At 39.6% G+C, this 23,794-nt stretch overlaps 1 protein-coding gene across 2 annotated transcripts in view; it reads left to right on the top strand.

Annotated features, from left to right (window-relative positions):
- LOC139650422 (overexpressed in colon carcinoma 1 protein homolog) overlaps positions 1-3,971 on the top strand; it is a 9,110-nt gene extending 5,139 nt beyond the window's left edge. Inside the window, exons 5-6 of one of the 2 annotated variants that reach the window (XR_011695641.1) lie at positions 2,539-2,569; positions 2,775-3,971. The gene's annotated coding sequence lies outside the window, so the exon portion shown is untranslated. The remainder of the gene's footprint in view (positions 1-2,538; positions 2,570-2,774) is intronic. The other variant, XR_011695640.1, reaches the window with a different exon arrangement.
- The last annotated feature ends 19,823 nt before the right edge of the window (positions 3,972-23,794 follow it).

Raw genomic sequence — 23,794 nt, forward strand, 5'->3', positions numbered from 1 at the left:
ATTAAAGTGTTTAATTTTTACATTTTGAATAATTTACTGGAAGCAAAGGTTATTACTGATGAAATACCACTCGGGGCATGTTGTCACATAGACAAGTGTGCTTTGTTTGTGCCCTAATTCCATTTTTTTCTGAAGTATATACACTATAAAACATACTCTTGTATTGAAAACAAAGTAATCTCAGGAATCAACACCCATCACACACCAGGTAAAATAACCCATCTGGATGAACTGACAAATACAAATTCTGATACAGTTTCTAATACAGTATTAATGTACATGTATATACACATTTAATTTGATGTTTTATGATGTAAAATGGCTTATTTGCCATTCAAACATTTGCGTAATTGGACTTTTGGCTCTAAAATATTTTGTTTAAGAAATAAAGCCACTAACACAACATACCCATGTGACAACCAGCCCCTCTCTCCCCTATACCGATGATAAGTAAGCTGATTCAGGAAATGTACCACCATATCCCTATAAATTTCCCCTGGGAGATTGCCCAGTCAACTCTTTGATCTTCTCCAGTTCATTCTCAGTGGAGGTGAACATCTGTGTGACCTGACAAGATTTATATAGCAATATACAAGCTGAAAGGGTGTTCATTACTGTGACTATGGGTACCTCAGAGGAGTAATAGAGGCTTTGCAGTTGTGTCACAAATCTTCTATCAGCCACATCTGGCTTCATCATGGAGAATTAGCTGTGCACAAATAATGTCTAAATATATAACAACCTGGTTAGAAACAGAGAGCTAGCTGAGTCAGCTTATTGTGGTGTGGCTGTAGATCCATTCAGTAACGTTCTCAGTAAAAGTGTTCAGTTCAGTTAACCTGAACAAACTGTTGTTTTTTGGCTTATTTTAACTAGCTCACTAGCCAGCAAGCTAATTTAGCAAAGCAACTGATGTTAATTGTCCCCCACCAAAGGGGGGACCATGGATCAGTCTCTGTCCGTTAGTTTGTTCATTCGTTAGTTAGTCACATTGTAATGCTGACTTTGTGCCGCTAGGGGGCGGCATTGACAATGAATGGGGACTCAGTGGTAAAGCAGATCATACAGTTAAAGTTATCATACAATGTGGGGGACAATGAATGGGGACTCAGTGGTAAAGCAATACAGTTAAAGTTATCATAGGTAACATAATAGTCTACACAAGCTACACACTTGGAGACATCAGACTGGGTTGATGTGTTGAAGTGAGAGTCAATAGAGAATTTTTGGGCAAACCTCTAACCCCAAGACACTGTAGTTATTGTACAGTTGTTGGACTTATATCATATTATCACTTACCTACTCTGCAATACTATATATCACTTATCATTTAGCATTTATATTATTCATAACACTCACGATCCTGGTGTTGTATGTTATATTGTATATTGTATTATAAATTGTATTGTAGTGTACATTGTGTAATGTACGGATTGTATTTATTGTGTATTATAGTTCTTATATTTTGTACTGTATTGAGTAAAAACAGGACAATTACAGTTACTACATTTCAAGATATAACTTGTAAGCCTAATTCTGAGGAGAGTAGGCAACAGAAATATATGGTCAATCTGTCCTTTCATTGTCCCATACCAAAATGCTTATACAATTTCACTCATATTTTAAGTACACTCAGCAATCACTGACTGACCCAAGGGTGGAACTACATCACTGGTGGGGGACAACATGTTTACTATTTGCTTGTGTTAACATGCAACTATAGCCACTATTAATGCTAGCTTCTACAAGATACGTTAGCTAGTGTGTATGTGTTAATAGGACAGTGATAGTTATCTTACCGATGGCCAATTTTGAACACCCTTGGGCCAAATCTGGACACACAAACTCTTTGATATGAAATGTATTTTTTAGCTTCTGAAATGTAGGCTATGATTTCATGTCACTTGCCTTTCTGCAGGAAACTCTTAAAAATCATCATGTCATCAATCATCAATCACATGTATCAATCATGAAATGATCAGTTTCCACTCAAAAACAGCCCAGAAATTAACCATGTCTGTTCCAAACAGTTGAGACGGCCAAGTTGTTCACAGGCGTTGCTGTCCAAGAGCTGTGGACCTGCAATATGGCTGCCAGAGTGTGTGTTACATCACGTGAAAGCCCTTTATATAGGCAGCAGTAATGCAGTCTCCATAATCCCAATAAGGCAATATGGCTTTATACAATAAGGTTACCAATACATATACTGTCTGAAAAGATTTCACCAAAGTAGTGTAGCCTACATACATGAGAATAAAAACAAGGCTATAGAGGAGCATGGAAAGGCTTCAGTTGAAGTTAAAACATTGAAAACAACAAAGTTTGAGTTATGACGACCTCACATGGTTACCACAAGAGTTGGCATAGCAACCAGAAAATGATTGGAATTATTAGCATTTATTATCAGATTTCCTGAAAGACTATACTGCAGAGTATGTATCTCATCTCCCTGGTTTCCTGCTATAGCAGATAGCAAGTAGCAGTGAGTGTATCTGTGCATGAGTGACACTCATTTCTAATTTCTCCCTCTTTCTTCAGATGCTAAGTGACATCCCGACCAAACACTAAGGTAAACAAGAGAATATATCACACATCTCATGGATCTACAGTATCTTCCACATCCTGCAGGTTCATTGGTAGGCCTTTATATACAAGGCTTTATGTTCTCATGTGGCTGCAATCAGTCCTTTAGTGGATAAACAGTAGATAGATGTCAATTCAAATTGAAGATTCACCCCCGTTTCCTCCTTCCTTTTCTCTCTATCTCTTCCTAGCAGAGCCTGTTAGCGCTCAGCATTGGCCTGCAGATAGAAGAGAGTCCTGGTTCTGCTGTGTCTGGTAGAGGAAAGGAAGATTCAACTTTCTGTGGTTTGGGTCTGACTTTTCCTGACGGACTGTGTTGAATCACCAGGCAAATCTCCATGGACCTTTGGACCTTTTAATATTTGTAGCAGCAGACTTTTGCAAGACATTTTCATAGAACTAAATATCTGTTTTGCTACCCTCTGTCTCTGATGATATAACACAATAGTGACTCAAGCTATGGCCAGTTCATGAAAGCTTTTACATTTGCTGTCCTAAACACCCGGTGTCTGGTAGGTTTTTTCCGGGGAAAATTTGGAATTTGAAATAAATAGAATAACTGGGATAGTGCTTTCTTTCCACAGAGTCAACCTTAATCAAACCAGCCTGAGAACAGAGATGCCAGCAAGTCATAACGACTACAACAACCAACCAGGAAAAACTAGGAAGGAACCTCATTAAGTTCATTAAGTTGTCAACTTTTTTTTATAAATATTATGCATGTAGACACCTTCAAATGTGTTGCTGATATTGTTCCAGGAGACTAGGCTGAATCACAGAACATGCACAGAATAGAATAGAATAGAATAGAATAGAATAGAATAGAATAGAATAGAAATATAGTATAATATACATTTTATTTGCCTTCTCCATAGGCATAATTGCATTTTTAAAATCATCAATGCTAAAGTAAAATCAGGTTAGATGAAACTTGGGAAAGTGGATTGTTGCAGCAGCAAACAGTCATAGGATGCAGCAAAAAAATAAGAATATAAACATTCTACAGTGTATGAATGGAAAGTATGAGAAAAAGTGTGCATTACAGCATTATTAGATTGTGCAAAAAAACAAAAAAACAAAACAGCAGTAGGACTTACTGAGGCAAAGAATAAAATGAATAATTACGATATTAAAAATATACCAAAATATGAAATGTATGATTCAGAAATATCGTGAAAGTAGCACTTCTTTTCAATCCGTTTCAATGTGACCTGCTTTGTTGTTTGTTTTGTAATGAACAATATAAAAAAAGACACATTTGGCTTAATATCTCACCTGTTTATCTGCTAAGGCTTGACTCAGTGTGTGTGTGTGTGTGTGTGTGTGAACTCAGTGACAGCTGATTGTGTATGTGCATGTTAAAACAGGAAGATGCCTCTGTATCTACTGACCTCTCTTCCTGTTTCAATCTAATGCAGGAACATTAAACATTTCCATTCTCTTGTCCTCTTTTATTTGCTGTTTTTTCTGGCCTTATACATCTCTTATCTCTCCTTTTGTTACCTCCTCTTTTCTCTTCTCCTCCCTTCTATTCTCTCCTCCTCTGCTTCTTTTTTATCTCCTCTCCTCTTCTTTTCTGTTGATCTCATCTTCTTCATTTCTCTTCTGTTCTTCTCTCCTGTCCTCTTGCCCTGTTTTCTTTTCTCCCTGTACTCTGTCAGGATTACATTTAAGTAATTCCCTTGTTTTAGATCATAGATTATGATGTGAAATGTGTGTGTGTGTGTGTGTGTGTGTGTGTGTGTGCCTCCTGCTGATAGAGTGCCATTTCCAGGCTGCCAATCCATCTAACCTTTCACTTTAAAGGCTACATTAACATCAACAGCGCAGCAGTGAGGAAGATGCTTCCAGCTATTCTCTCTTCACTGTCACTGCCTCTCATTACATGCTGCAGGTATTTCCTCATCCACTAGATGGCGCCATAACCAAACGCACCAAATCCGTTTACATTTTCAGTTCCTTTATGGGTCATGTTTAGATCAGATGAAAACTTTATCGATCCCTGCGAAGAAATTGGGGTCATTGTGGCAGTAAATCGTGATAATAAGTAATAATAAAGCAAAACATGTTTTATAGAATATATACAATATGCTGTTGAAGGGAGTATTTTGAGTGGATTGGAGCCTACATCTAAACTGGTATATGGAAGTAATATATGTATATCAGAATCAGAATTAGCTTTATTGGCCAAGTATGTACACATACAAGGAGTTTGATTTTTCGTTGCTCTCTTTTTTTTTCTTTTTTTTTTTCTTTTTGAACAACTATTTATTGAGTTTTAAATTTCATGTTAATGACAAGCAGCAAGCAGGAACAACAGTATAATCCTCATCAAGGCTAATGAAAATATAAAAGTGATAGCTAACAATAAAAGTAAAAGAAAAAAAACAAGAAAAACAGTAACAAACAATAAACAATCATAACAACAATAACAACAAAGAATAAAAGAATTTTCGTTGCTCTCAATGTACTTACACAGAATAAATGTACAGCTAAAAACAAGGACAACAAGATGAACAGAGGAAGAACCTAAACATTCAACTACTATGTACAAATATGCATATATATAAAAAAAAGTATATATACATATATATATGTAAACAACACTGGAATTTGTAAGCAAAGGACAATAGTGCAATGGTGCAGAGTGCAAAGATGTATGATATGTATATGAGATGATATGTAATATATAATGTATGTCAGAACTGCTTGACTGAAGAAAGCTGTTATTGACCCATTTCAACTTTCAACCTGACCTAGATGGATGCACTGGGGAGATGGCAGTTAACATGTGATAGGTAGCCTGGACCAATATAACCACTGCCCAATATAGTTTCTAGGTCTGCTGGGTGGGAGGGAAGAGGAGAAGAGAGGAGAAGAGAGGAGACGGGGGGGAGAACAGAGGAGAGGAGAGGAGAGAGGGAAGAAATGAGAGCTACATCTCGTCCTCATAACCCAGTTAACTCGTGTCAATAATGTTTCTTCGATTTAGTTAGAATTCAGTTTTTCCAGCATGGTTCACCTGACCTTGTAATCTAATAAATATTCTCCCTATTATAAGATAAATATTCTACTTCTCGACCTCGTTAAGATTCAGGATTATGAAAGGAGTTGAACCAGACTGTCAGATGGACTGCAGCCTGAACAGAACTGGGCCAGACAACTAGGTTTTCCAGGCGCCTCCAATATTCCCTCTGAGGTGGGGGAGGGGTGGGGGGGGGGGGACACACACACACACTAGAAGACTTTTAAAATCCTAACCGATAAGGAAAACTCATTGCATCACGCGCACAGTGACAGATTTCACCGATTTTGAGTGAGTGGTAAATCTAGAGGGTGTCACTCACACACACACACAGACACACACACACACACCCACACACACACACACACACACACACACACACACACAGACTCCTGAAGCGTCACTGATGTCGGGACCTCTAATCTCACGGAAACTTGCGGCATCAAATGTGAATCAATACATATTAATATGCGATGTGCATATTAAAAAAACACAAAAGAAGAAGAAACACAACCTCAAAGTCAACCATGGGGGCAAAAAAGACAGAGAAACCCTCATCCAGTGGGCTGCAGCAAGTGAATTTACTAATTATTTAGTACGTTTGCCTTCAAAATAAAAGCGTTAGACGGTTCTTGTCACCTGTCAGCTGCCCCCTCCTTCTTTGATCCCAATAGTAATAGTGATGGTAAATACTGCTCATCGTCACTGTCACTGTTACTTCTACAGTGCAGTTGTCACATCCTCAAAAAAAAAAAAAATCACCATCATTTGTAAAGCGCTTGCTGTTGAATTTCATGCTGAGTGCTGTCTGGGGGTCCAGTGGAGCTTTCAATGTCCTCCCACTGTGGAAGAACATAAAAAGTATATGAAAAACATATGCATCTAGGTATGCAGCTAGTTCATACTTTAGTTTATGTATGTATATGGTAAGTTCATAATAGTTCATATTTAGTTCATGTATGTATATACGATATATAATGAAACACATAGTGCTCTGACATTTAAATAAGGAAAACTGCCTAGACCATAGAACAGCACACTCCAAATCTCTGACAATTTTTCGTTGACATCAAAATGTCGGAGTCTGAGTTCAACAGGCGGTGAAAACCAAAAGTGAAAGCAGTAAAATGTTTCCATGCCACAGTATCCTGTTTGATATGGGAGTAGGCCAAGGGTCTTAACCAGGTTTCTCATAATCAGCTATGCAGTTTTACATGAATCGACCAAAAGCAGCTTAGTTGAGTTCTGTGCAATGAAACAGCAGCAACAAACAGAACACACAGAGAAAGTGTGACTAATATACTGTACACTGTATGTGATTAAATGTTACTGTTAAGATCAGCTGTGTTTCATGTCATGAAGTCACACCATGCTCATGCCTCCTGCCTTCTCCTCCAGCTGCACACACTGAAACTCCCTTTACAGATCCATGCATGTTGAGATGAAAGCTGCCATGTGTTTATCATGCTTGACCTGGTAAGTCCTGCATGCAAATACAGTGTGTGTGTGTGTGTGTGTGTGTGTGTGTGTGTGTGTGTGTGTGTGTGTGTGTGCAGGTACAGGTGTCCACTCTCTGAGCCAGGTGTGCTATTAACAAGCCTGGCTACAATGGTAATCACAAAATTTGTTTTATGACGCCCTTGCTGTTCAAAGGCAGTGTATTACACTTGTTATGTAATCTGCAAGTTTGAACATTCGTAGTGCCCCATCAGGTCCTCATTACACATACAACCTGTCCCAGCATGCCTCAGCATACATGAGCTGTACTTGTCCCACTACAACACACTCTGCTGTTTGGCTTTGGGAGTGTGAACCCTCTGGCTGCATTGCTACTGCTGCAGGGCCATGGTTCAGTCCACATCCTGTACCCTGCATGTACCCTGTCCCACCCTGTACTCTGTCCACACCCTGTAATAATAATAATAATAATACTAAAAAATGCAAAGAGAATAAAAATGAGTGCAAACAATAAAAGCAACTAAAAGCCATAAAAAAAACACATTATAAAAACACAAATAGAGTAAAATGAACTAAAATGCCATAAAATATAATGAAATCACTCTATCCCCTTTATGTAACAATCTGGACCTTGGAACAACAAGTAAAGACGTATCCGAAGATCTCAGGGAGCGGGAAGGGACATAGGGCAATAAAAGACCTGATAGATAGCTTGGGGCCAGGCCTCTCTGGGCTTTGTAAGCAATCAATAAAATCTTAAAATCAATTCTAAAAGCAACAGGTAGCCAGTGTAGGGAAGCCAGGATCGGTGAGATGTGATCATGTTTCCTAGACCGAGTTAAAATCCTGGCAGCAGAGTTTTGGATGTACCCTGTACCCTGTCCATACCCTGTCCACACCCTTTACCTTATCCACATCCTGTACCCTGTCAACCCCTTGTACCCTGTCCACATCCTGCACCCTGTCCACACCCTGTACACTGTCTACATCCTGTACCCTATCAACCCCTTATACCCTGTCCACACCCTGTACGCTGTCCACACCCTGTACCCTGTCTACATCCTATACCCTGTCAACCACTTATACCCTGTCCATATCCTGTCCACACCCTGTACCCTATCCACACCCTGTACCCTGTCAACCCCTTATACCCTGTCCATATCCTGTCCACACCCTGCACCCTATCCACACCATGTACCCTGTCAACCCCTTATACCCTGTCCATATCCTGTATGCTGTCCACACCCTGTACCCTGTCTACATCATGTACCCTGTCCATACCCTAGCCACACCCTGTACCCTGTCAACCCCTTATACCCTGTCCATATCCTGTACCCTGTCCACACCCTGTACCCTGTCTACATCCTGTACCCTGTCCACACCCTGTCCACACCCTGTACCTTATCCACACCCTGTACCCTGTCAACCCGTTATACCCTGTCCACATCCTGTCCACACCCTGTACCCTGTCAACCCCTTATACCCCGTCCATATCCTGTACCCTGTCCATACCCTGTCCACACCCTGTACCCTGTCAACCCCCTATACCCTGTCCATATCCTGTACCCTGTCCATACCCTGTACCCTGTCAACTGCTTATACCCTGTCCACACCCTGTACGCTGTCCACACCCTGTACCCTGTCTACATCCTATACCCTGTCCACACCCTGTACGCTGTCTACATCCTGTACCCTATCAACCCCTTATACCCTGTCCACACCCTGTACGCTGTCCACACCCTGTACCCTGTCTACATCCTATACCCTGTCAACCACTTATACCCTGTCCATATCCTGTCCACACCCTGTACCCTATCCACACCCTGTACCCTGTCAACCCCTTATACCCTGTCCATATCCTGTCCACACCCTGCACCCTATCCACACCATGTACCCTGTCAACCCCTTATACCCTGTCCATATCCTGTATGCTGTCCACACCCTGTACCCTGTCTACATCATGTACCCTGTCCATACCCTAGCCACACCCTGTACCCTGTCAACCCCTTATACCCTGTCCATATCCTGTACCCTGTCCACACCCTGTACCCTGTCTACATCCTGTACCCTGTCCACACCCTGTCCACACCCTGTACCTTATCCACACCCTGTACCCTGTCAACCCGTTATACCCTGTCCACATCCTGTCCACACCCTGTACCCTGTCAACCCCTTATACCCCGTCCATATCCTGTACCCTGTCCATACCCTGTCCACACCCTGTACCCTGTCAACCCCCTATACCCTGTCCATATCCTGTACCCTGTCCATACCCTGTACCCTGTCTACTGCTTATACCCTGTCCATATCCTGTACCCTGTCCATACCCTGTACCCTGTCCACATCCTGCACCCTGTCCTCACCCTGTACCATATACTCAGTTTACCAACCTTTTCATTTGCAAAATTCATCTAACTTATATGAAGACAGGGTCTTACAGGAGGACATGCATAAATTAATGCCTTTCTGAAAATGAACAGTTTTTTGTTTCTGTTGGTGGTTGTTTGCCATATGATGATCTCTGACTGGGGTTCATGTAGTTTAACCACCTTTTTAATGAACACTTTATCAGTTATAGTATATAAGTTATTCACAGGTTGTGTAATTCTTTAGAATCCAGCCACTCCCTCTGCCAGTATGGCTGTTTGGAAAGAAGACTTAAGATCTATATTGTTTGTCATTAGCAGAAAGTAAGTGGTTTACAAATGGCTCAGGGTCATTTCCCTATGGCCTCGTCACCTCGCCGCCAGTGACGTCTGTGTGTGTGTGTGTGTGTGTGTGTGTGCGTATGTGTAACAGTAGTAAAGGGCTCTTTCTCAGTGAGCCTCTATTTCTCTCAACTTGCAGTGAAGGTCTTTAGCTGTTCTCTTCTGACGCACAGACTTCAGCAGGAGGGCGGATGTTCAATTCAAGGTCAAAGGCCGATACATTTTTCAAGTAACCAGCATACTCCAGAAGCAAGATAATTGTAAACTACTATACTAGTGTCTGTCTGTAATTTGTTTCAGCTCAGTGTTTCAGCTCATTCTGCATATTGATGAATCTGGTTCAGACACTTTTCCCCTCTGCTCCACTTTCAAGATAAAAGCTCTCTGTGGAGCAGCTAGAACGACACATTGATGCCACGCAGATGGCAATGCAATGCCTTTAGTCGAATTTGAGGGTTACACAGGAAGGAGGAAATGACATGTAGTCCTGGCCAAATGTACATGAATTGTTCAGATTTGCATAAAAGCACTAAAACTGAACAGCTTGACGTCCTGAACATTTTCAGAATCTCAAAAAGGACACCAATCAGCTGTGGCAGCTATTTTTCTTTTGGTAAAAAGCTAGTTTTTGTCCATTTTGTCCAGCGTGGACATGTACAAGCATGGATTCTAAGGAAAGAAAAAAACAGAAATCATCTCACCATTTATATTTTTATATACAATGCTGGTCTCTCTGCATGTGTACCATTGGAGACATATGGAACTGCAAGGCTGCCCATGACTGTAATGGCTGTGGTTGTGCTGGACCACTGGAGATGTTTCTTTGGTCAAGCATGGCCTATGGAGGGAGAGAGAGAGAGAGAGAGAGAGAGAGAGAGAGAGAGAGAGAGAGAGAGAGACACAGGAGGGGTAGATCTGGCCTGAGAGGGCAGCATCCCTGGTCGAGCAAGGTATAATCACTCTTTACAGACCAAGAAGAAAGAGAGATGCACTGAGAGAGAGAGAGAGAGAGAGAGAGCGAGAGAGAGAGATGATTTGACAGCAAACTTTCATCACTTTCTGCATTAGCCAAGATTCTTTGGTATCACAGGCACTCATTCAAAGTGGGTCAGTGAGTTTGTCTGTGTGTGTGTGTGTGTTTGTGAGTGTATACACTGTATATGTGTCCGTCAGCAAATGAGCTCTTAAATATATTGTAGGTGTGAATTTAGACTTGGCATCACTCACCAAAGCTGAAAGAAGAACTGGGTAGTTCTTCTGGGTAGAAGAACTGGGTAGGCTGAACTGAAAATCCAAGCTCCGCCCACACTGTTTGATTGACAGGTGATCTCTGGGAAGAGCAGTGCACACCACAGCAATGAGTGCTGAGCACCAAAGATGGAGACAAAATAATAATAAAAAAAAGGGAATTTGAGGATTACCTCTTTAATTAATAATTGAAACATTAGTCATCAATCCAGACCATAAGCTGGCCCCCGACTTGGAGGAGCTTCTCGTGACCCAGTGAACTCAGCCCTGTCTGGAACTAAAGACTGGACTACCTGGGAGGTCCACACACACACACACACACACACTGCCAAGGTTCTCATGTGTGGGAGGTCTGGGTTGGATGTGATGCCTGGAGGAGGAGTGAAAATGAGACCAGAGGAAACGTGAGTTATATGTGAGTTAATGGAGATAGTGGTATGTGTGTGTGGGAGAGTGTGTGTGTGTGTGTGCGTGCGTGTGTGTAAGAGTGTGCATGTGATTTTGGATACAGAGACTATTGTGTTAATTAAGATTATTATGTGTGTGTGTTTCAGGTCAAAGTGACACACCAGCCCATATTCTGTCCTCCAGCCATAACCACTTCCTCTTCCCTTTATTCACCCAGACAAAGAATGAAAGAATGAGAGATCTGCTTGCATTACTGCTTGCTTGGATCCATGTTTAGTTGTGTGATCTCTTGGGAAATGAGAGAAAATCTAATTATGTTCACGCATTTGTCTCATTTAGGATCTTCTCACTCTCTCCTGGGTACAAAAACAGTTCAAATCAATTTTTTTGATGTATAAAAATCACACAAGAGAACGCCTTTGCAACGCATGAGATATAGGATAAAATATGATTTCAAATGTAAACCAAAAGAAGTGTCATATACAATTGGAATATGAAGAACAGTATAAGATTAACACACTGGGGCAGTAACCAATAATAATTAGAAAGCGAAGTGAGTCTGTCATCTGTCAGCTGTAACTCTTTAAGGAGATTTAAAAGCCAAAGTTTGGGCTTTGCAGCTCTTTTATTAGTGACCTAGTTACACCAGCAATGTGTGTATGTGTGTGTGTGTCTTTCAGGTAGTTTGGTTGACTGGTATATTCTGTGATAAGCAGGTCAGGCAGAAGGCTTAGGGACATTTAACATGGCATCCAGCCCTTCCATTGGCACGTTATCAAACAAGGCTTTTAAATCAGCAGTGTTTCTTTTGAACGTGAACTTTGACTCTACCGACACATTTCTGTCAGAAGTGTGTTGAAAGGAGGTAATAACCTGCAGTCTATTGGGGATGACTGCAGACGTGAGTGTTTGTATTGATTGTGTCTGCTGCAGTAAAAACCTACTGCTCATTTGATAAGCTCACTGAGTAGACATGAATACTGGGTTCATCATAAGTAGGTTACGAACACTCTGAAACATAGATTACATGTTGTGGACATAAGGTGAAGATTGTGTGACAATAGCACAAATTGGACATTCGGTAACACTTTACAATAAGGGTACTAAGTTAAGGGTTAGTTAAGCATTAACTAACCCTTATTAAGAATTAACTAACCCTTATTAAGCATTAACTAACCCTTATTAAGAATTAACTAACCCTTATTAAACATTAACCCTTTCACTTTTTATACCGTTGATGCATGGTGTCCACTGCAGTGGACAGATACCTAACTCCTTCAGAATAAAATATATTGAAAAAAAAGTTACTGGCATGATTTTTCACTTGTTTAAAAGTAAAAACAAACATTAAAAAAAAATATTACTTTGTGATTTAATAATTCATGCATGAAAGGGTTAATAAGGGTTAGTTAGGGTTATTAAGCATTAACTAACCCGAGAACTAACCTGCTTATTAAGTTAATGCTTAATATGCATTAACTAACCCTTAGTTAACAGTTAACTAATGTGTAATTTACTAATGGTGTTCATGTTAACTAAGGTATTAATTTATACATTATTTAATAATTTATAAAGATGACTATTAAATAATATATAAATTAATACCTTAGTTAACATGAACACCATTAGTAAATGATTACCAGACACATTAGTTAACTGTTAATTAAGGGTTAGTTAATGCTTATTAAGCATTAACTAACCCTTAACTTAGTGACCCTTATTGTAAAGTGTTATCGGACATTCCAGTTTAATGTGTATGTAATGTGAAAAGGCTAATAGTTAAGGTTAGGCAAGTAAAAAATCTTAATTTAACCTGAATAAGATATAGGGGATATAATTATATTATTTGGGATATTAACAAATGTATACACTGTATCCCCTTTATATTCATGATATGCTTTTGCTCAGTTTGTAAGATTCTGTATATCTTCTTCTCTCTTTTAAGACTAAATATATCAGATTTTACCACCTGACAAACAGCATGGCAAAATATAATATCAGAATTGAGACAAATTGATTCTGAAAATATCTCATTCTGACTCAGCAATAGATTAGATCAGAAAAAAAGTGTTTAGTTTGTAAATCTTGCTTGTTAAGTATGTAAATCCAGCTTTATAGGTCCCTCCCAACAATACCCTCGCTAAAGAGCAAATGCAGTTTAGGTCCTTTCATCTCCAACCTGACCTACATTCGATATATGTAATATATATATGTAATCATCTAAAATAAGACTCTACTGTGGTCCAAACAAACGATTAGAACCTCAGATTACAGAGGAGCCTGCGGCAGAGGGGCAGATTCCTTTCAACTTATTGTGTAGTGTATATTAAATGTCATCTTTTTGTGCCCCTCTGGAATGTTCTTTCCTATTAGGAGGACCAGTTGACTCCAGAAAGCGTTCTTTGTTCTATGTGTTTTCTCTTTCTGATGGACCTCTACACTTTGACATCTTGCGCAACGCTGTGAGGAGGCCAGAGTGTTTACCTGGCCTGGTGGAAGACGAGGGAGGCTCATGTATGACGTTCATGTGTGACATCATATCGTCCATTTGTCTTGATGGTGGTGCTGTACTCCATAGAGGGTGACATTACCTGACACCAAAGACCCGCCAATAGTAGATGGCCAGTTCAATACCCTACTTTTCACCATTAGGTGTCAGGTGTCACCACAGATTTGGGTTTGGGGTTTAGTTACTCTTTAAAAAATTGATTTTTATTAGCTCCGCCAAGGAAGTTATGTTTTCGGTGCCGTTTGTTTGTCTGTTAGCAGGATTACGGAAAAACTACTGGCCCGATTTTCATGAAACTTCATGGAAGGGTGTAGCATGGGCCCAAGGTTATTATCGTTAACGAAAACTAACGAAATAACGAAAACGAGGTGTGAAAAAACATTTTTGTTAACTGAAATAAAAATAAAAACGAGGCTTTACAAAAAAACGATAACTAACTGAAACTGTATTGTGTGTTTACAAAACTAACTAAAATAAACTAAAATTATAGAGAAAATGTCTTTAGTTTTCGTCTTTGTCAATTTATTTCATACATAAGCCTAGTATTTTGAATTTTTGAATCTCGTCCCTGACAAATACCCCATATTACAAAAAAAGACTAAAACTAACACTGAAACTAATAAAAACTAAACTAAAACTAAACATTTTCAAAAAATTAAAACTAACCCGCAAACCCGCTTTAAAAACTAATTAAAACTAAACTGAAATTGAAAACAAAAAGTCAAAATGAAATAAAAATAAAAACTAACAATTTCCAAACATACTTAGGTAACGGAAACTTAAAAGCATAGGCTTGTGCTGGTTCTGATACACATGCAATCACACAGTGTCTTTCTGAGTAACTTTGTACATTGTGTGGAGTGTCTAGTCTATTAAGTCCTATGAGAAGATCCCCCTCTTTCTATCAGCCAACAACTAACCATACGCACATGGACAGTGGGTGCTGGGTTAAGTGCCGATCATCAGTTGAGAAGTAGAACCCGCACACCGAAGTAATCTTTAACTCTTTATTTCATGACAACGTTTCGATCCATGATGGATCTTCGTCAGGTCAAATTACAATTACACACACGCCTATTTACAGGATGTTTATTCATCCTGTAAATAGGCTTCACTGTCACCTGATATGTGACGTCACCACAAATAAATCAGGCAGGTGCGACTTAATCTTATCCGTTTCAATGGGTAGGCATATATAAGTATATACATGGTACCAGGATATTCAAAAAATACATAGGATATATACAATATATAGAAAATATAGAAATTGTAGAAATAATCAAAACACAATATACATGGAGACATTATATTAGAATTAATTAGAAAAAATTGTATACATACATTTTCAAAAATACTTGCGTGTCATCAAACCATATCTAGCTCATACCTACCAAGGTTATTATAGTTTTGCATTTTTCATTAGTTTTATTTTTATTTCATTTTGACTTTTTGTTTTCAATTTCAGTTTAGTTTTAATTAGTTTTTAAAGCGGGTTTGCTAGTTTAGTTTAGTTTTTATTTTTTGAAAATGCTCCCACAATACCCACAATACAGTTTCAGTTAGTTATCGTTTTTTGTAAAGCCTCATTTTTATTTTTTTTTCAGTTAACAAAAATGTTTTTTCACACCTAGTTTTTGTTATTTTGTTAGTTTTCGTTAACGATAATAACCTTGATACCTACATGATCCAAACCCCTATTTTTGGAAGCATACAGTATAAGACGCACTTTCTTGGAGGCATGTTTATTATAAAACTTCATGACCCATAAGACAGTGCTGTACTGTCGAAGAAGATCCCCCTCTTTGTCATCAGTTTGTTTGTGGCATGTTGTACGTTCCATTGGTTGTCCAGTTTGACAGCGTACCTCTTTCCAATATGTGTCAGTCTGGAACATGAACTGTCTCAAGGCCCAGACTCATCACATGTCATTCTCCCCAGTACTCCCAGTCTCACCAGCCCCCCAGTCTGCATCTTCAACACAGACACTCTCATACCCAGCTCTTTCACACAGTGTAATTCATCCACAAGTAATGGAGAAGTTGACCTAATGGACTGGTGTTTGGTGGTGTTTGAGCAGTAGACTGGGACACTGAGAACCTTGAGCTGTAGAGCGTGGTAGTACTTAGACCAGGACCTGAGCTTCATTAGGTCATTTGCCTTATTCGCATAGCACTCATTTGATATACATCATGCTGGTGGTGGGAAACCCTAACTGGAAGATAGGTAGGTAGGCAAACTCAACTAAAAATTAAATATGCATCAACATTATCCTTGGATATGGTGGAAGAATGCTGGAGAATGTCCAAATCAAAGACTGCAGCAACTGGATTGATGTTGATACATAACGCTAGGTCCACAACGTTTAGCTAATGTTAGCAGTCCGGTACTTCATGTTGTTAACGTTATATTTGTCTCCAAACCAACTAGGTCAAAATAATTCTGGTTTATATGTTGTAGTTTTTCTTGTCAAAAGACCAGTTGAGTTTCTGTTGCCATCTGCTTTTCTGTCTTCCGAGTTTGATGTAAATCAGTGGTTCTCAACGTGGGGTCCGGGGACCACCAGGGGTCCTTGAGGGGGTTCCAGGGGGTCCCCAGCAAATTGCTGAATTGTTAAACTTCACCATTATATCATTTTCAAGAAGTTAACACAGTTACAGAATGTAGAAGAATGACTGTTTTTTTATTATCATAGTTTCAGTGTTATCTTTGCCTACAACACAGATAGTCAGAGAATTCTGGACAAAATCATATCTAACAATAAAAGTATTCTCAGATTTGCATCCGAGAGACAAATGCGGGTCCATGGCCCTAATGTGGACTAACTTAGGGGTCCTTGATATGAAAAAGGTTGAGAATCACTGATGTAAATCAAATATGGCCACAGTGTGATTAAGGCTTAATTCAGGTTTACTGTGGAGACTGTTACTCTACTGAGGATGTGAAATCTACAACAAAAGAAAGAAAAGAAAAAGAATTTCCACTGTATAGCAATGGATTTGTGCCATTTTGAGGCTAATGGGTAGCCCAAAATATCAATGCCAATATCAATGTTGCTCTTCTCTGGAGGCTGTGTGTGTGTGTGTGTGTGTGTGTGTGTGTGTGTGTGTGCGCGTAATAATGTGTAATCATTTCTAAGCAAAGAGTGGGTTTTATGAACTTATACTTATGTAAATTTGAGCACAACTCTGACCATGCTTACACACAGCACCAAGTGGTCAATAAGGAGAATTAATGGCATCTACCTAATGAAAGACCACCAAGAAAGACAAGATCAGACAATCAAATGAATAGGCTTTTTTCATAATTAATATAAAAATATGATATTAGGCAATACAATAGTTGAGATTACAAGCACATTTTATACCATTCATAAACAATTTGTGTAACGCTTTATTTTCCGGGTCCACAACTTCCTAATAATTTCTTAGGAAGTTTCCTGGAAAGAACCACTACATTATGTACTTATAATAGCCTAGAGAAAGAGTTCAGTGGTAGTTGGTAAGTACCTGGTTATTTCTTTTGGACTTTCCAAGACAGAACCATGAAATGATGTAGTAGTTATATAGAAAATTACAAATTAGAGGAAGTAATTCAACAAATAAAGAATAATGACCAAATTGACCTATTATGTTTTTTTTTTAGTATAGTTTTGCACTTCTTTCCAGGAAACTCTTTTAAAAATTGACAGTATCTTATCGACTCCACCAAACAGTGGACACTGCTTACATTTTCTATATAACTACCACATAATTTAATGGTTATTTCCAGGAAACTTCCAGAGAAATTAACAGTTCCTTTCTAGGAAATTATTAGGAAATTGTGGACCCAGAAAGTAAATCCACGATTTGGATAGTGCATATCGTCCAACTATACTATGCACCATTTGTTTTCCAAAGCCTATTTTGTTGGACCTCTGCCACCAACTTTCTCTTTCTGAGACCTTTGGACAGAAATGTTTCTTCATAAGGGAGGATATGAGGATATGTGTAGCATTTATGTGTTCGTTTATTTATGTGTTCTACCATGTGAGATTTTTTTTTTTTATGTGAAACTGTTTTTTACGTGAAACAGATTTTTTTTTTAATGTGAAACTGTTTAAGCTGCCATCTTGACCAGGACTCCCTGGAAGAAGAGATCCTGTATCTCAATGGGACCTTCCCGGCTAAATAAAGGATAAATAAAAAATAAAATAAAATGAGGGGCATAGAGGTGGAGGGAGGTAGAGAGACGTGCATACATATACAGTATACATAGCTGGAGGACAGAAAGTGGAAGTACAGCAGTAGGAAGAGAGGAATGAGCGCTGACACAGATACGACTGGGCCGATCTCGTGAGAGGCGCCTATTAGCGGACTCCACATCTCTCCCCCTCGGTCCATCCCGACCCAATCACACAGACCGTAATAAGCATGGCGAACTGAAAGATGGATGTTGCTCTGGCCTGGAGAGCACACAGCCCAGGGTTATGTAACTATGCTAAACTAGAACATCTTTAAAGGAATACCTCCAAGGTGAAATCATATTTATGGGGAGGAGAGCCACAGCAGCTTAAAGATTAGCAGATGGGGAAACAGGAACCTAAAGATGCCTACTAAGATCCTCCAGGAGTTATGTAAGACAGGGAAGGTCTGATTTAGATTGGGGATGGTGCCCACTGAACAGTGCAATGAGATCATTTTGTTAGGGATACACAGGATGTCAGGACCTGCAGGCATTAAACTCAGATTTATAACACTTTTATAATAAACAAACACAAGCTTCATAATAGCTATACGCCACATTCATAAATACTGATTCAGTCCTTATTTGGAGGTTTCATCAGGTGTTCATGTAATACCTTTTGGCATAAAATGTGGCATTTTTAACTGAAAGAACAACATTATATTCCAGTCTATTCAAAATGGATGAAAACGATTATGTCATTGTGTTATTTTATGTTTATTTTATACCACGTTTATTCACAGCTCAGAAAAGTTAGTGGAAAACGTAAGAGAACTCGGGGCCGGTTCACCCCCCGCTTTCACTCGCCGTCTTCTCAGACCGCCTGTGGTTCTGTGGCGGGGCGTCCGTGTCATGACAGCCCCATTATATAGACACACGCTCATCAGTCTAACTCACTGCAGCTGCACCGGCTGATTTGACAGAGCCATTTTACATGGCTCGGCAGGACTTAAAGGAATAGTTCACCCAAAAATGAAAATTCTCTCATCATCTACTCACCCCTCCATGCCAAATGAAACACAGGTGAAATTTGTTAGTCCATATAACACACAGGGAGGCTGCCAGCGCAACTTGGTAGCAGCCTTCTCCAAAACAACTGAAGTCAATGGGGACCTGTTCTTTAGAGCAGTGACTCTCAACCTTTTTTCAAAGCAGGACCCTAATTTAGTCCGCATTAGAGACAAGGACCCCTCATTTGATGAGATTTTGTCTCTTGTGACCCAAATCTGAGAATATTTTTTTTGTTATATATGATTTTGTCCAGAATTCCATGACTGTGTTGTAGATAGAGAGATAACAGAGGAAGTATGATCAAAACAGTCATTCTTCTACATTCTATAATTGTGTTCACTTCTTGTAAATGAAATAATGCTGAAGTTTAACAGTTCATCAATTTGCTGGGGACCCCCTGGAACCCCCCCCCAAGGACCCCTGGTGGTCCCCGGACCCCACGTTCATTTTTGGGTGAACTATTCCTTTAACAGCAGCACTGAAAGGGAGGAAAGATGTTTACATCAGAATCGCATTAAGACATGTGGAGTATTAGTAAGGGAATTTTAGACTTGTATACACCTTAATCCACCTTTTTGTGACACAAGCAGCCTGTCTGAGGTGTATTTTAGCTTACTATATTACTGATATATGTACCTGACTGGTTCTATGAATGGCTCGCCTGCCAACCAAAACCATTAGCAGTACCTCCTCCTCCTCCTCCTCCTCCTCCTCCTCCTCCTGCTGTTCTGTCAACAGGTTTACATAAGTGGCTCAGACCACTGACACAAGCATGGGTAGAGACCTGCATACAGACACACACTAAACACACTATCATGCACGTCATGTCTGGGGGTGTAAGGGCCGAGCTGAAGAATGTCACCCTCCAGGCATTATTATCCAACCCCCCCCCCCCCCCTCCCATACATGCACACACACACACACACACACACACACTGCTGGCTTGTACATTCCCCGCTACATTATCTTAACATGTCTGCATACCTCTGTCAAAGCGCTGCCATATTCCATACAGGTCTTATCTGGGTTATGAGCTAGTGGGCTGCACTTTGGCCCTAATAAACCCCCACTCTGTCATTACCTCTGTTTGAAAGTAGCGGTGCAGTCTCAGACATTATGTCACACTTATACACTCTTATCAGTAATCACCAATAAGAGAAGTTGTTCTTAGTTTATAGCGTGTTCTTCTCCTCAGAACTTTACACCTGTCTGTTCCTTCATACTTTCACCTACAAACTTCATTCAGTACTGGAGTAGAACACACATATTGAACTCTTTCATACTCTTTGTTCTTTCTAAATGATTTAACTTTTCATTTCTAATTATTTTTCTAATACACACTCCTGATGGAATGTTCACAGCAGAGATGTCATCAACTGCCATAGAACTCATCAATTGCCACAGGCTCATATATATATATATATATATATATATAGGGCAAATATTAACATTCATGCATTGCCATATATTTTGATAAAATGTATTTCAGGTTACATGCTTCTCTGGTCTGGAATACATTTTAGAGACAGAAATATATATTATTATAGAGCAAGTTTTGGTTACCAACGAGCACTTTAGTGTTTTTCCATTATAAGCCAATTTGACAAACTACACCTAGTAGGCCTACTATAATGTTTTTTTTATTTTTTATTTTAGGGCACAAAGTGCACCATTTGTCAAATCAGCCTTCAGTAACGTGCTATATAGCATGTAACTGAGGCTATACACTTGAGTACATGACACCATGAGTCCAGATTGTGGGGGGTTAGAGAGTACAACATGTACAGTTCTGCTCTATATATCTTACACACACACACACACAACACACACAACACACACACACACACACCCCCTACCCCTGCACACATACTGTATGAACAATAGATGTGAAGGGTGAAGATAATTCATAGCATGTGAGCGTACACTTACACAACACTGTGACACAGGAATTTTTTGGAACTGAGTCAATCTCTCACCATGTAAACACCCCCTCCCCACACACACACACACACACACACACGCACACACACACACGCACACACATAACCTACAGTCTTGTCAGCCGCAATCACATTTACTAGTTAAACGTATTCTCTTTGGACTTAGAGAATAAAAAATACAGTGAAAAAAGGAGGCAAATAAAACAAGCTGTCACTTTTTTCTGAACCACAATATAATGTTTTAACCAGCAGCAGATGATCTTAAAATTGAGTTGAGTTGAGTTCAGGAGTCAGTTTATTTCATCTGAAGTGAAGCTAGGCAAGTGCCATGCACCAGCTTCACTACTGCTATTGTGTTTAGATGGACCACACACATCAAGACATAGAAATGAAGTATAAAGTCTATCATCTCTCAAATCTACACTGGGCCTACTTCAGATTAAACTAGTAGTTTCTCTGTGTTGACTAGTGTATGCTAAAATATTGGCGTTATTATCACACAACATAGTGTATGCTAAAGTGTTAGCATGGAGCTTACTATCACTCGATATGGTAAAAGCCAGTGTTGTGCAAGTTCACACTTCACAAGAGCTAGCTCAAAGTTCAGTTCACACAGATTAAAATGAACTAGTTCACGAAGAGGTGCAGTAAAGGTATACTGTAGATGCAATGGAAATTTTATTTAGCCTGCATGAACCAAATTATGCAGCAGTTCAAAAACATAAAATAGTTTCATATGCTTCCAGCGGGCACAACTTGCATAAAAATGTGAAATTATTTCCGCTGGAATCTGCACTGATTTGTTCATAAAATTCCTTCAAATATTCATATGAACTGGCTTCAGCAGTACTGCGTCTGAATTGCCAGTTGCACTAGCCGTGCCGGGTGCCGTAAACCTTCGGGTGCCATAAAACACAGTGCGTGAGCGTCGTAAACTCTCGCGGGAGTTAACGACGCTCACGTTCACGTTCATTAGTTGCAAACGGATACGTTCAATCCACCGCTCACCAAAAACATGAGCACGTTTTAGCGCGTTCATGCACAACACTGGTAAAAGCCAACATCTATCAGGGATATCATCTAACATGGATATTTTGGGAGTTTCATCACTTAACAGATAAGCTGACCAACATGACAATCTCCCAAAAACTTGGTGTATAGGAAGATCAAGTGTAAATCTTGCTATAGTACACATCCGGCATAGAGCCGCTAGCTATGCTGCTAGCGTACCCACCCAAACCACCTATTGTCCATATTCCACTGTTTATCCCGGCATCCCTTTGACTTGGCCCACACATTTTTCTTTTTTTTTTTCCTAATAAGGTTTTCTTGGAGGTTTTTAAATGGTTCGAGGGTCTAAGGCTGGTGGTGCCAGGTAGTTGAGGCTATGTAGAACAGGCTTGCTATGTCTTGCTAAAAATTGCTATTGCGAGTCGTGTGCTTTGTTCTGCTTCCTTGTGTTTGTGTTACATCATTCTGTTCTATGACCAGACCTTAGATCGGGCCCAAAAAAACAAGCCCGACCCTACCCGAGCCTGTCTGAGCCCAGCACGGGCCGTCCCATTGGCTGCATTTATGGGCCCGAGCCCGGTTTAAAACTGAAAATTGGCTGTTTATAAGTAAACTAATTCTGAGTTGTTTGAATGACAAAAATCTGTTCAGAATTACATGCGGGATCTTACTGAACAGCCTACTTCCTCTCACATCTTCCTCTCTAACCTTTGATTGACTGGTGATAAAAACATAATTGACACAAGGAATTAACAGTCAGACTTTGTGGATTACAGAGAAATGAATGACAGAAATCTGTTCAGAATTATGCACGGATCTTAATGAATAGCGCGACACGGAAGCCAAACTTGTTTCAGTTGGTTCAACAAACCCGAGCAGCCTTTGCACATGCCTATATATATATATACTGTATATCCGGGGCCTACATATAACATTCTGATTATCACACCAAATAGCTTACTCCCCACCCCAATTATCAAAAAAAAAAAAAAAAGACGTTATATCTGACCTCGAGACTGGCCCCGACCCACGGGCCAGGCCGGGCCGGGCCGGTCTCGGGTTCGGGCAGAGAGTCAAACCTCTGTGACTGATTGTTGATCTAGTTAGGCTCATTCTCTGTAAAGTTCTTTGAGACATGCTGGTGGATAAAAGGCAATATAAATAAATGAACTTGAACATTCTACATTTAAAGGCATTAATGTATCCCAGAGTTTCTCTTACCAGTGAATAGGTATGGTGCTAAACCTAAAATCATTCATTAGTCTGGGTTTCATTGAAGAGTTTTAGTGTCCTGTGATGGTGTAAATGCTGCTTTTCTACCATGACAATAAAATTCTGGGGGAAAAACACTGAATACTTGTCATTTTTTGTAAATGGAAAAGTTTAAAGATATTGAATATCGGCTCAAAATGCTGGATATCGTCAGCTTCATTACATTTGTCCAGTTAGTATTTGATCGGCCTGAGGTCTTTTCACAAAACTAGTAAAAAAAACTAGTAGAAAAACTGGTAGAAAAATGTCATTAGTTAGGAGAACAATAGCTTATTATCTTAACTTATCTTGCCTATGAATAATGATTTAGCACACAGGCCAGCTGGCTTTTACAAGACAGAGTTAAGTTATGTGAGGAAGTACTATAGGACACAGTGTCTACTCAACACTGTGTACATGT

The sequence above is a fragment of the Centroberyx affinis genome, unplaced genomic scaffold, assembly GCF_046629955.1.
Source record: "Centroberyx affinis isolate AG114_WGS23_722 - 3 ecotype Tasmania unplaced genomic scaffold, CSIRO-AGI_Caff_v1 ptg001490l_1, whole genome shotgun sequence".
Taxonomy (NCBI): domain Eukaryota; kingdom Metazoa; phylum Chordata; class Actinopteri; order Beryciformes; family Berycidae; genus Centroberyx; species Centroberyx affinis.